We start from the raw sequence: 15,085 nt of genomic DNA, 5'->3' as shown, positions 1-15,085 counted from the left end.
TGTAAGACGCTGTTGAGAAAGAACTAGATACCCTGTTGAAGCATGACATCATTGAGTACTCCACCAGTCCTACGCCTTAGGGTCACCCATAGATGTGGTTCCAAAAAAGGACAGCGGAGATGCAGAGTAGGTTTGTGTTGATATGCGCAAGGGCAACAAAGCAATTGAGAGGGAAAGACCTCCAGGTCCACATACAGAGTACATGATCAGACAACTCAGCAGTGCCAAAGTCTTCTCACTTCTTGACCTGAACAAGAGATACCGTCAACTCGAGCTAGAAAACAACTGCAGGTACATCACTACTTTTTTGACTCATGTTGGTTTGTTCACTTTCAAAAGGCTGAGGGTTGGAATGTCTTCAGCTACAGAAATATATCAGGATGTTAAACATTGAATGATTCAACCTTTCATGCATGCTTTTAATTGCAGTGATGACATACTGGAATTTAGGACAGCACAAAAGAGGCATGGCAAAGTTCTTACGCAAATGTGCCAGTTACTTGTTGATGCAGGTCTCACTCTGAATGCAGGTAAGTGAGTTTTACAAAACCAAACTCATACTCTTTGGGCATATATTCTCTGGTGGGGGAATGACTCCTGACCAAAGATAAAGTGCGAGCACTATCAGCTACCAGCCCTCCACATGATGTCACACTGCTGTGATCCTTCTTAAGCATGCCCAGTTATTGCTCAAGGTACATTAGTAACTGTGCTACTGTGAGCGCACCATTGAGAAACTTGGCAAAACAATATATCCCTTTCCAGTGGTCTGCTGAATGTGATCAAAGCTTCAAGAGAATGAAACACACTATTGAAAATGCAACCGAGAAGGCCTATTTTGGCCTTAAGTTGCATACTGAGATCACAGTCAATGCGATCCAGGTGGGGCAGGGGGCAATCCTTGCTCAACATAATGGTCATCCGAATGCTCAGAAACACATTGCGGTCTATGCCAGTCAAAGCCTGTTTGACATAGAACGCATGTATTCTCAGCCGGAGAAGGAGAGTCTTGCTGTAGTGTGGGCCTAAGAACATTTTAATGTTTCTATACAGAAAACTTTCACTATCATTACAGATCACGAAACGCTGCTCACTATTTTTGGCAACCCGAAATCCAAGGCACCCCTCTCATTGAGAGGTGGGGTTTGCGACTGCAAGAGTATGATTAAGCAATTGTACACAAATTGGGAAAACTCCAGAACCCTGCTGATTACTTTTCACGAGTACCATTACAGTGGCACAGTTTGACTAAAAACAGCTGAGTACATCAACTTAATTCTGAGGTCCAGCACACCAGCAGCCCTATCCATTGAACAGATCATTGCTGCTACTAATGCTTATAAGAACATGCTTATTCTCAAGTGCATCATTTCAACTCCGTCATTGAACAAGCACGCTCAATCTTTTGATGACGAAGTTGAATGAAAAAAACTTCAGAACAAACTGCCCATTACCAAGAAAGGTGTTGTATTGTGAGGCTCACAAATCGTCATACTTGAGAGCCTTAGACAGCAAATCATTGGTCTTGCCCATTAGGGAAATCTTGGCACTGTAGCCACCAAAAGAGCCCTAAGAGACCAAGCGCGGTTCGCACACCTAGAAAAATTAATGGGAAAAAACTAAAAGATTGCCATCTTTAACTGCCTTTTCCCAAATTGACGCAGCACCCATTGACAAATAATGTCTGACCTTCCTGCACATGCGTGGGAAAGAATGGCAGTTGATTTCTCTGGACATTTAGAAAATGGACATCATCTCATTATTATATATTTTTATTGTTTACATTATTAATAGAGTGCACTGTGACCAGACTGGTATCCTGGTGCTAAAGCAGCAACTGTCTAGAGGGGAGAAAGAAAAACAAAGAAAGGTACAACAACGTGAGCATTCATTATTTATTGAACAACCAGGTCTTCAAGGCTTTCCTGAATTACATCAAGTCTGTCAAAGCTTTCAGATCAGATGGCAACCTGTTCTAAAGCTGGGCAACCACTTTGTTAACATGTTTCTCTAAAGACGAACGATCATCGATGAAGTGCATACTTTTGGGGTTAGTGGCAATGGGATCTTATTCACAGAGCAGAGAAATTCTGTCTTATCGCCCTTTAGTTTAAGGGTGTTTGCACTCATCCATTGCACAATGTCCACTAAACAGATCGGAAATTATTTAAAGCATTGGGCTGATTATTGTTTAAAGGCAGAATCAGCTGCATTTCTTTCACATAGTTACAAAGGAAATATTATGCGCTTTTCTCAAAGAGATTAATGGCTTCATATAAGTGCTGAACAGCACCGAACTACATTGCGATCTTTGAGGCACCCCATGTTTGATGTATCTAAAATCAGGTTGATAATGGGGTAAAGCCAAAGCCTAACAGCGATCTTGCAGATAAGTTTTTATCCACTTCCATACTGTCCTACCAACCCCCAAATCAAATCGGTCTGCTGATGAATTTTTCAGCAGAGACCAAACTACAGCGTTCTTCCAGCTACATGGTACTAAGACCAATTTCAAAGACTGATTGCAGAGTAATAACAACAGCATCAACTCATCTGCTGGGCTGAAGAGGGTCTAACGGCAATCTAGACATCGAGGATGAGGCAATTGTTAAGAAATTCTCCTCTGTGATTGATTCGAAAGATTCAATCCTACAATTTGTGCCATGCTTTCTCCCAGAGATTGCAGCTCTCTTGTGGGCAGTAAATTCCTAAACATCTAGGTGGAAAGAAATTAGTGCAAGGTCAGTCTAGCAAAGGGGGATAACTTCTTTTATAGAGATCAATCCATTTCGGGTAAAAACAAGATCTAATGTATTGCCCCCTTGGTGAATATCACCATGCACAAGTTGTTGGATGCCAATAATTTTACATGCACTGGGTAATATTTAAAAAGGGGAGAAAAGTCCCCCTCTGCACATAAATTAAAGTCCCCTAGCTGGAAAACGTTAGAACGGGCATGAGCTATATTTGGTAGCATTTGTATGAACAACGGAAGATTTAAATTCGGGGATCCAGGGGGTCTATAGCATAAGAACCCCAGAAAGACATTGCTCTTGTCAGAATCCAAATACTTCCAATTCTTTATACTAATCAATAGACAAGTGGAAAAATTCCACTTTTCATTATAAATTATACCCATTCCCCCCTTCTTATTTACCCTGGGTTTGTGGAAGGCCTTAAATCCCACAAGACAAGCCTTACCAAGATCTACTGATGAGTCAGCAGTAATTTAGGTTTGAGTAATAAATAAGGCGTCCCAGCTTCCTGATTCCAACATCAGCTTAATTTCTTTTGAGTGCTTTGCTAGGCCTAGCATTGAGTAATTCGCAGTTCAAGTTGGCAGGCATTCTAACCCCTGAAGAATTCTGCTTAGCCTCTCAATTTGCCTTTGTAATCAGTTGAGGTATCGGGTACTGCTAATCGATTGATAACAGTTGCTCTCTCAAGTACCTTATCCTAGTATTTACCAGATATTTTCCATCTCCCTGGGTCCCTGGAAGGCAAACTGCAGCATAGCTATTGCTGTGTGAATTCGGTGCACAGATGGGCACATATGAGCTTGCCTTAGGTGTGCCTGCTGCGCGCATCCACTGTACGTGCCCGCTGCGCTGTCGCGCAGGCCTTCAGTTAATATAGCCTCCTCCCTGCAACAGCTAGACCAGCAACAACTGGACTGGAGTAGAGGTTAAAAAGGGGGTCCCATTCTAATCGGCAGGGACTTCCAGTTGTGCAAAATATGCTGAAAAAGTAAAAGTCTTGCCAGATAAAGCTCAGTTTCATTTTAAAATTGCCCCAAACACACTATATGCTTGTTTGCTTTTCGTTCTGTTTCTTACCCATACACAGTCACGCTGCACTGTTGCGCCAGCCATCTGTTAATAGAGCCTCCACTCTGCATCAAATAGACTACAACATCTGGACAAGACTAGAGGTAAAAATGGCAGCCTCCTTCTAACAGGAAGGAACTGCCAATAGTGCGAAGCAGAAAAAGTTAAAGTCTTGCCAGATAAAATGCCATTTATTAAAAAAAAATGTCCACAACACACTATATGCTTGTTTGGTTTTCATTCTGTTTCTCACACCTACACCGTCATACAATCTCATGGTAGTCGTTGATGAGTATTCACGTTTTCCTTTAGTTGAGAAGTTATTGTCAACTACCCATGACAGGGTCATCGAGCGGCTGGATGACATGTTTGAAGCATGTGGTATCCCCACCATCTCAAATCTGGCAATTGTCCCCTATTCAATAGCAAAGAATTCTAGGAATTTATGGTCAGACTAAATGTCAAGCATTAAAAGAGCATACCTCTGTGGCCCTAAGCTAATGGTGTTGTGGAACGATTCATGGGTCCCATCAAACAGGTAACTCAATGAACATCGTCGGAGGGAATCAAGTTAAAGCAAGCCCTGTGTCAACTTCTCTGAACCTATCATTCAACTCCTCACCCCATAACTGGTGATGGTGCCAATTTGCTATTTGGGAGAGCCAACATAATGAAACTGCTGCAGTTGACAGTAAACCAATCCTTGACTTTGGATGAGGACTCAGACACTTCTCGGAAGTGCCAGATGAAAAACATAAGTTGATTGTCATTAACAAGCTCAGGAAACAGCCTTCAATGAAGGTGATGGGGTCCTGGTCAAGCAGAAACAAAACCGGAAAACAGAAACTCTGTTTGATGATAATCCTATGAGGGATGTGACGTGCAAAGGGCACATGGTAATGGCACATCGTTTTGGAAAGTCCATCATACGGGACTCAACACACTTTAAGCACTAACCTAAAAGGCTGTTAGCTCCTGCAATCATGAATGAGGCGACAGCGCCTGTTAGTCCAGATCAAGCATCAGAACATGTGCCTATTGTTTGTACTTTTTATATAACAAGGGGGAGATGTTGTGTTTTGAGACTATATTAGCTAGGGTCCTTGCGTTTCTGGGTGAACTCAACAAGGAATTATGTAACTTGCTGGGAGGTGTTGAGGTGGGGTTATTAACAGTTATGAAATAATAAGAGTGCAGTATGTTATTGTTAGCCGAGGAATAAAGACTTACAATCCAGAACTCTCTGTGTAGCATATTCCATTGCATGCCCCTGGGCCTAGGGAGGATGCTAAATCATCAATTTTGGACTAGAGTACTATTTCACTACAAATGGGGTTCTGAGTCTATGGAGTTTTCCTTTCAATCTTGACCTTATCCTAATTGCCTAAAACTATTGTGAATTCCTCTGCCCCATTAGTAAAAGTCGTAATCTGGGAGTCCTTTATGACCTGACCCTCAACTTTGTTCCACAGGTGAAAAGGGGCTTTATATGTTTTCTTTATTGGAAGGACCAAAAAAATAATTTCCTTTTCTAAAGTGGGAAGATAGAGATGTAGTCTAGGAGACTACTTCATCTCACCTGGGCTACAAAACAAAATTTGCATGAGTCTGCTGCTATATATCATATCAAAGCTCTGCTGAAGCTTCTTCACATCGTCAGTACTTGGGTGGGGGTGAGTTAGGTCTTTCTCCTTTCAGCCTGTGCCTCTCTGGTGTTCTCTATCTCTCGCTCTATGTCTCTGTCTCTCTTTCTACCTCTCTCTCTCTTTCTCTCTTTATGTCATTGCTTATCTTCGTACATTCTAGAATTACTTTAAAGTTGTGTTATTTTCTGGCAATCCTCCTGAAAGACTTTTATAATTTGTCAATCAGTTCCACTGCCTTGGTGTCTTATGGTAGAAGTAGTTGCATAATCATTCAGACGACAATTAATAAGAATACAAAGTTAGAATTGTATTCATTCTTTAGAATATATGCTTGCCATGTGTTGAGATTTCTTGCTTGCAGTGCAGTGGACGCTGACTTGGAACGGTGGTGGTGGGGTGGGTATGACAAAAATAAAAAATAAACATACCTTCTTCTTCTTCACCTCTGCACGTCTCTCCTTTGTCCTCGGCAGCACCGGAAGCACCCAGGCTCCTGGACTCTCCTAGCCAATCACAACGCTGCAGGAGCAGCATCGTGATTGTTCTGAGCAGCCTGTTTGGTTGCTCAGGCAGTACCTGGGAGGCTGATATGTTCTCCACTGGGCTATGCAAAACAGCCCAGTGGAGAACATGCCAAGCGTGCATGACTGTTTGGCCTGACCCAGAGGGCCGCCTAAGTTGTTATGCGAACTTTGGAAGGGAGTGCAAACTGCTCCTGCTCCCTCTGATGGCAGGGAGCCCAGCCCTGCCCCACACAACCTGGCTGGAGTCCTGCAAAGACACATAAAATTACAATAAATTCTTGTTGTTATAATTTTATTAGTAATTTAGTGGGTCGACGCACCTCCACCTGAGCGGAGGATCTGCCACTGTTGCAGTGTCTTTGCTGGAGATTAATATGTTTGCCTTGCATCAGGTCATGCCGATGAGCAATGTTGGACCCTTGCACATTGTAGACGTACTGTCCATTATGATTAATAACATTAAACTGCACCTCATTCCTAATGACTGCTCGTTATAAGGCTGGATTTATTGTCTACAGCTTAATGCCTTTTCTGAGAAGAGGCAAGTCCATTGATTATGGGTGCCTCACCAAAGGCAATAATAGTTACATCAATAACCTAGTGCACTGCCACCTCCTATACCATCCCCCAGGCAACTCCGTCACGTTCACAGAACACCTATCAGACCTAATCGCACACTGCTCTCTCTGAGATACCAACAACGTCATTCTAGGCGACCTTAACCTCCACTGGAATGATAAGAACAGTGCTCCTGTACAAACCCTAAATGACCTACTCCTTACCAACAACCTCACCCAGCACTGTTCTCAAGAAACCCACGACAAAGGAGCTATCCTGGATGCCATCATCGCCAATCTTGACACAATCACTATAGATCACACCCTGCCGGTCGACTGGTCAGACCATCACCTTATCCTATTCAACCTCCCTCATCAGACCTTGCCTCTGCCCTCCATCTCAGTCCCCCTCATGGTTGAGAAACTTATCGCAGATCAACACAGATGAGTTAGAGGAGACAATATCCTCCCTCCTGCCCATCTCCCCGGAAGGCCTCTCTACTGAAGAACTCACAGCCCACTACAACGTTACCATGTCCTCCATCCTTGATGAACCAGCCCCCTTGAAATTGAAAAAACCCAGGAACATTCCCTCCAGAACCTGGTTCAACAAGGACATTAATGAGGAAAGAAGGCAACTCAGAGCTTCTGACCGTCTCTTGAGAAAGGACCCCTCCTCCAGCCATTACGAGGAACTCAGAGCAGCAAGAAGAAAGTACAAACAACATATCAATAACTAAAAATTCAACCTTTTCTGCACCGCACTGGACAAGGCCAAAAACAGACCAAGAGAACTCTTTGACATCATTAAAAAAACGTCCAAGCCAACGACATTCCTCGTCCAGCCCTCAAAAACCTTATGCGACAACTTCGCCAACTTCTTTAACGAAAAAATCACCTTGATCGAACTTTCTCTGGACATTAACCTACATCCCCCCGACAAAGACTCCTCTCCAACAAGCAAAATTATCGCGACAAGGAGACCGGCAACAACCTGGTCCTCCTTCGACCCCATCTCAGAATCGGAGATCCTCAAATGTATCTCCTCCTCCAAGCCATCGTCTCACAACCTCGATCCCATTCCCTCTCAAATGGTCAAAGGGCTGCAACTCACCCTGGCTCCACTTTGGTGCGAAATCATAAACAGTTCCCTAAAAACTGGCACCATACCAGATTGCCTTAAAGTCGGCCAAGTCACTCCTCTTCTGAAAAAGCCAGGCTTAGACGCAACTGACCTGAATAATTTCAGACCTATATCCAATCTCCTTTTCCTTGCCAAAATCCTAGAAAAATGTGTTATACGTCAACTGAACAAACATATTGACAACATAAATCTGCTTGAACACCACCAATCAGGCTTCAGAAAAGGGTACAGCACCGAAACTGCAATCCTCAACATCATGGACGACATCTTCAACTCCCTCGACGCAGTCCACTGCTGTCTCCTCATCCTCCTAGACTTGACAGCTGCTTTTGACACTGTAGACCACAGTCTTCTCATCATAGCTCCCAAGACCGGGTAGGTGCAGACAAAGTGGTCCTCCAGTGGTTTTCCTCCTTCTTCCAAAACCGCTCCCAAAGAGTAAAAATCAAATCCTCTGGCTCCGAACTCCTCCCCATAAACAGAGCCGTCCCTCAAGGCTCCATTCTCTCCCCTCAACTGTTCAACATATATATGGCACCCCTCACCTCCATTCTGAAAAAAAGCGAATATCCCCTTTCATCTACAAGCAAATGATACACAGATATACTTGGAAACCTCCTCCACTAAACGACATTCTAAAACTCAACAATACCCTCAGAGAAGTCCGAGAATGGCTATCAACGAACCACCTCAAACTCAATCAGGGAAAAACCGAGATCCTCCTCATCTCCAACAAGGAAGAAAACCCGCAAATCGTTGAATGGTTGAAAGCTATTGATGCCCTCAACGGAAATCTCAGTCTGGCAGCCTCGGTCAAATCACTGGGAATCACCCTTGACCACAAACTATCCATGTCCAATAACATCAAGAACTCCGCCAAGAGCGCCTTCCTCAATCTGAAGCTCCTCAACAAAATCAAACCCCACATCCCTCCTTCCGACCTCAAGCAAGCCACCCGATCCCTGGTGTTGTCCAGACTGGACTATGGGAACGCAGTCCTCTCCGGTACAGCTCGCTCTCACCTAGCCCCGCTCAAAACTACCCTCAATGCAGCAGCCAGAATGGTCACCGGAATCAAGAAATTTGACAACATTTCTCCCGCACTCAGAGATCTAAAATGACTCCTAGTCAAAATGCAGGCCAGCTTCAGAACTGCCTGCCTCACACACAAAGCCCTGCACACAGGGAAACCAGAAAACTTAGCCTCAAAACTCAAGAAAGCCGGGCAAACAAGAAGCCTCAGGAGTTCCAACTCCTTCCTACTCATTCCCCTAAAAACGCATAAACAAAAGACTGCTGCCCGCTCTTTTGCAGGAAACGCTCCCAAAATCTGGAACGCCATCCCAGTCGACATCAGATCCACCCCCTCCTTTCCAAAATTCAAAAGCCTCCTAAAAACCCTCTACCTCAACCGCGCCTTCCCGAACGCAATTACGTGACGCTCTGTCTCCTGACAGCGCCCTCCCAACGGGCAGCATTCAGTCATTGCACAACCACTACATACCTCATTCCTTCTCTCTAAACTCTCAGCCCCTGGGTCGGCACCGCGAAGAGAACATTTCCAGCATTAGTCTTGCCTTCCCAAGGCTTTGAGACTACCTCTTGACCCCTCTTCTTCAATGCCACTCCTCGGCCCCCTCGACCTCTCTACTTCAATGGCACACCTCTGACACTCAGCAGAACTGTAAAGCTTCTTTTTGAACTTTTTCTGTATTTTCATAACATGCCTTTGTCCTGTATTTTTTCCCCTCTTCATCGTGTTGTAAAGCGCTCAATATACCCTCGGGTCTGGCTAGCGCTATAGAAAACCTCTAAATAAATAAATAAAATAGTAAATACAATTAGTGAGTGACCGACTGTAAATTAAACATGGCAGTCGGAAGTCCTGTATAATAGCAGTGCACATAAAAAACAAATCATTTTTAAGGTTAAAAATTGAGCACATGCATTTCACAGTGCTCAATGTGCATGCCTGGCCTGCCCCAACCTTAACCTTGCCCTCTCAGGCAGTTAGTTTCAATTATATCTAAACCTAATCTTTCTTTCCAATGCCTTTCTTTACTTCAGTTCACCTCTTCTAGCTCATCCCTCTCTCGTTACATCTCTTCCTTCTTAGATCTAAATCTCTGTACCTTTCCTTTCTTAACTCTCCTTACTTTACCCCTCTTTCAATACAACCCTCTCTACCTCTTTCACACAACATCACTGCTCTATAAACTGTTACTTTTCGATCCTATGTCTACTTCAACTCTCTCTCACAACTCTCTCTCTCTCATTATGCCCCCTCTCCGGTTCATTGCTCTTGCTCTCTACCTTACATTACTTTATTTTTTCTCTCACTACCTCGTATTTCTACTTGTCTGCCTCTACAACTCTGTGCTTTTACCTGTCTCTATCTCATCTCCCTTTTTAGCCTACCACTTCATGCCTCTCATGTCTTCTCTCCATCTCTAACTCTCTCTACCATTCTCCCTTGCTCTAAAAAGTTACTTACCGATCTTCTTGTCTTTTTAGATATTCATCTTCATTTTTTTCCCACATTTCTATCTGGCTTCCTTCCCTTTCACTCTTTATTTTCTAAAGACAAGAAGAGAAGCTATTCTTGTGTTTTGTTATATGCATGTTATTTGTTTAATGTGCAGGTAGCACCTCTAGGTAGTAGGTGTTTGAAGCTGATTTAGCACCCGGTTGCAAATGTAGCAACATATATACGTGTCACGCATATTACTGCTACCTTTCTTAAAGTATCAATTTTGGATGTGCGGTTATTCCCTTTTAGGGAACACCACTACCTACTATTTTCTTGAAAATCTTTATTTTCTATCTCACCCTACTTCACCTACTTCTTTACCTCATCTCTAGCTTTAACCAAGAATCATAACAAGTATATCCATAAATGTTTACTAAAGATTTCTTTTGGTACCATTTGAGTAGCAGTCATCAGGCAGCTTGAGATTCTTGAAATTTGTTTTGGTCCCTGGTTTTTGAAAGTTGTAATTGGTGGAGCGAACTTTCTTCATAAAAAAACACATTTGAATAGAAAGTGCAAACGTTTATGCTAATTAACATATGTATAGGTATTTCTATTTAGGCATTGCAAGCATGAAAAAGACGTAATAATGTGCTGATTTAAGTAAACCTAGCTACTGATGCCATATTAACAGTGATTCAAACATTAGAATTGAAAGGAATTTTTTTTCACATTGAACTGTTATTTTGCACAAGACTGTTTTTTTTTCTTCCACTGTGACTTTTCAGGCAATTTCTGTTAGCTAGTGAATAGACATTTGGTATGTTTTAGACAACTGATAGTGAGGTTCTCCAATGAAGGAGAGGAGATGGCAGGAAATATGACTCAAGTAAAGAACTGTCCACATCTCAGATGTGAACAAAGTATAATTTCAAGGGCATGAATCTGTGTCTTATTGTGAAGACATAGGAACCTGGGGAGTCTACTTGCTCCCAGGGTTTACTGAAATCTGATTGGATGCAGAGTATGGGGAATATATCAACTGTAACAAATTATGTTTTAGCAAATGTATGTTGCCGTGTGTTTCTAGAGTAGGTTAGGACTCTCTTCCTGGGATTCTTAGGATCACCTTCCTTCAGGAGAGACCATTTATTTAGTCCTTCTCTTTTCCAGTGATATCTGTTGATTTATAGCTTAGAATACTTTCCAGCTTGCAAAATTCTCCATTGCTTGAAAGCCAAGGCTTCATCAGAACTCCTGATAATGGTTTCCGACACCCTTTTCACTTTCCTATTGAAGAAATTGCCCTTATAATGCTTAATTTAGTTTAAGGAATTCCTTTATGGCACACACTTGTTGTATTTTCTCTATTTTATTTGTAATACTCACTAATTTGGTATTTTACCTTGAGTTGAAATACTGAATAATGGATTATTTGAAGTTGTGATCATGCTGAGTGAAAGAATAATGATTTATGAATAAAATATTTTTAGCTTAATAAAACTGTTAATAAAACCCCTCAACTCGCATCAACTCTTTCCTGAAATTCTTGTGAGGTCTCAAATGGATTTCCCTGTTTATTTGCTTGATATAAATAATAGTTCCTTCTTAATTCTCCTTGTCTATGAACAATGGTCCATGCGGCCAACGGCTGGGGTATTTTAATGATTACACTAAATACAAAAATCCCAGTGCAGTCATAATTCAATATTTTTTGGGACCATAAGGGCATAAATTAACTGAAAAAGTGTAAGATATTCAAAGTAGTTCTGAACAAGGGGCACCAAAGTATGTCTTTTACAGGTCCCAAACATCATTACAAAGGTACTGATTACAATACCTTAGAGTGAGGCATTAATCAGGTGCAATAAATACCTCCTATTAGGAGCTTTGGAAGTTATAATCTGGCATAAATTGCATAATAGGTATTTATTGCATGAAATCCACAGTACTTTTTTAAAAACTGTTTTTATTTGATTTTATTATGAACAATACAAAACAAGCTAGTACGTTGGGATATAGGTCTTGTGTATGTATCACATTACAGCATATGGTCACATAACAATACATCCGAATGAACACAGCAACACAGAATTACCAATCCATTTGCCCATCACCTGTGTATATGTTATGTAACTGTCTACCATCTCGGGTCTGATCTCTGGGGAAATGAGGGGAAATGGGACAGGGAGGCCTGCACCTCCTCTCCATCTCTAATGGGCTTCACTGGGTCAATGGGGATTCTGATCATCCCTCCTCTATCTCTAGTCCATAATAGCTCATCCAGGAGGACCACATTTTCTTAAACTTCTTGGGGCATCCTCTCGCCTCATATACCACCCTCTCCGTGACCATGCACATGTCCATGCGCACTCTCCACTCTATCATCGTCAGGACAGGGGGCACTCCCCAAAGTCAGGCTACATCTCTCTTTGCCACCACGAGGTCCAGATTGCATAGTATAAGTTTAGTACGGGGAGATCTACATCTGAGCCCACCCCTAGCAGAGTAAACTTGGCATCTATGGGGTGCTAAGCTCCTCCAGAATCTGGGACCAGTAGGTTCTAATCCGTTGACATTCCCAGAGAGTCTGTATGAATATACTCCTTTCCATCCTGCAGCGCAAGCAATATGGTGTCTCTGCTATCTCCATTTCGTGCAGTCTCGCCCTGTCATAATACACCCTGTGTAATATTTTAAATTGAATCAGGTTGTCAGGAATATTATTCTATATGTCTATGAGATTGCCTTACTTGGCATCTCCACCTGCAGTAACCTACCCTCTAGGGGCACAAATCCTGGGATATCTGCTATGTCTAACTTTTCTGCCCTCCAGGTGTGCTCTAGTTGAATGTACTTTAATCTTTGGGCGTCGTTCAGGTGGTATTCGGCTCCGGACCTCCATCTGTTCCATTCTTTGTGATCTAGGGGGAGCGTTCATCTATCCAGGCCCATGCCTAGTCTTGTGTTTGAAAAAGAAAGTTTTATTCTGAAATATTACCTTCAGTTTGGCGGGGAAGAGTAAAATGTATTGTATATGTAGGGTCCTCAGCTTTTCCTTGATGGAGTCAAAGGTTCTTCTCTGTTTCTGGAGTAATCCAGAAAGACCATTACCTTAGTATTGCCCAGCCGGACCTCACCTGTCTCCTCATCTCTCGCAATATCAAGTCTTTATCTTGATTGTTAAGAAAAAAGGGTGGTCCCCGGCCTGGGAGGGGCCCCTGGAGGTGGCCACACACCCAGCATCCTGCGGGCTTGTTCAATCACAAAGCAGGTATTGAGTGTTCAGGAAAGTGTCCTTGAACCAGGGTAAGAGGAAGGTTCCTACGTCTATACCCAAACAGCCCTCCAGAAAACCTATAAAACGCAGGTTATTCCGTTGTACGTAGTTTTCTGCATCATCCGCTCTCCATGCGGTCTCCTTCAGAGAGGCTGCCAGCTGTGTGACCTCTTTCCTCAGACTGCGTGAGACGTCTTCCACCTCTGAGATGCACGGTTCTGTGAGTGCCACTTTTCTCTGATACTTTGTGGATATGTTGTCGTAGTTAAGGGTAGGCGGAATTTGCGTAATTGCGTTACGCAAATCTCCGCGAAACGGGAAATTCTGCAAACATGTGGAATTGCTTGTTCGCGATGTTTTTTCCTGTTCGCAATCGCTGTTTGCGTGCTCGGGGGGAAATATCTCACAAACATGCATATTGAAAACGCAAACAAGCAAAAAATGTTGTGAAGCCGCAGAAAGCAGAATTTTGGACAATTTCGCATTCTCCGCGGCACACGAAATTACCTAAATTCCGCAAGTGGAACGGAATTTACCGCCCAGGCCTAATCATAGTAAGGTCACATCAATACGCACTTCCACTATTCTTCCCTCTACCACCTCTCTAGACGATTGCCTGCATGAGGGTTGCATAATCTGGCAAGGGAGGTGGGTGGCCTGTAGCTCCTGGGGGAGGGGCCATCACTTTAGCGTATCTGGCCATTTTCCCCTCTCTTTGGGGCTTTGGCTCTTTATCTCTTGCCGTTCTCTGTGGCTGTGTTATCAGAAAGTCCTGCATTTCTTATTTCAATGTGGTGAGGAGAGAGTCCCACGTTGGTTGCCTCCTCCTTTTATGGTGTATGTAGCCTCTACGATTCAAGTGTCCCGGCTCGTTCCGGCCGGTTCCCCTCTGTGAGGCACCCGGCAACTGACTCCTACTTGTATCTACAGTGATCCACTGAGCGGATAACTTTGTTTTCTCCCCCCGGTCACTAGTTTTCCTTTCTGCACTTGGATCGTCCACCTAGTGGGGGGCTTTAGAACATGCCCCCTAACTCGCCTTGAGGGTCTCCCCTTTTTCACATGTGGAAAAACTTCTGGCCTCTCAGGGGACCCTTCCGATCCCACACATTCCATTTAGGTGTTTTGTATCACCTGCGTTCCTATAGGCCTCTATTCTTTTTTGGTGTTTCCACACAAAAATCTGGGAGCCACCCAGGGGGGGTGTACCGAGCTTCCTGTAGTGAGAGTGTCTTTGTTCACCTCCTCTTGTATCCTGTGAGTTTCCCCCTGCAGAGTCTTCTTTCTGCAGCTGCTAGCTTGTTCAGGGACCCTCTTGTTGTCTATCTTCTGTTTAGTGTACTGTCCCTTATCTCCACATTGAAGGAGGCGCCACACCACCCAAACAGGGCCCCTTCAGTAATTCCAGGGTCCCGCGGTGCCCATTGGGGTCGGGCGCTCACAAGCATACACAGGCCTCCCCCACTCTTTCGGCGCAGGCAGCAAAACCGTGCCCCCCCGGCAGAGGCTCTTCTGGGCATTCCCGCTTCTGAACCTTGCTCCGGTGCCAGGTGTACGAAGCACGTGCAGTGCAGCTCAGGTACAGAGGCACCGCTGCTCCTTCTCCTCCACCTCAGGTTGATCTCTGCGGGCCTCAC

This window comes from Lissotriton helveticus, chromosome 5_1 (assembly GCF_964261635.1).
Source record: "Lissotriton helveticus chromosome 5_1, aLisHel1.1, whole genome shotgun sequence".
NCBI classification, from domain to species: Eukaryota; Metazoa; Chordata; class Amphibia; order Caudata; family Salamandridae; genus Lissotriton; species Lissotriton helveticus.
Note: the sequence above shows the minus strand (reverse complement) of the source record.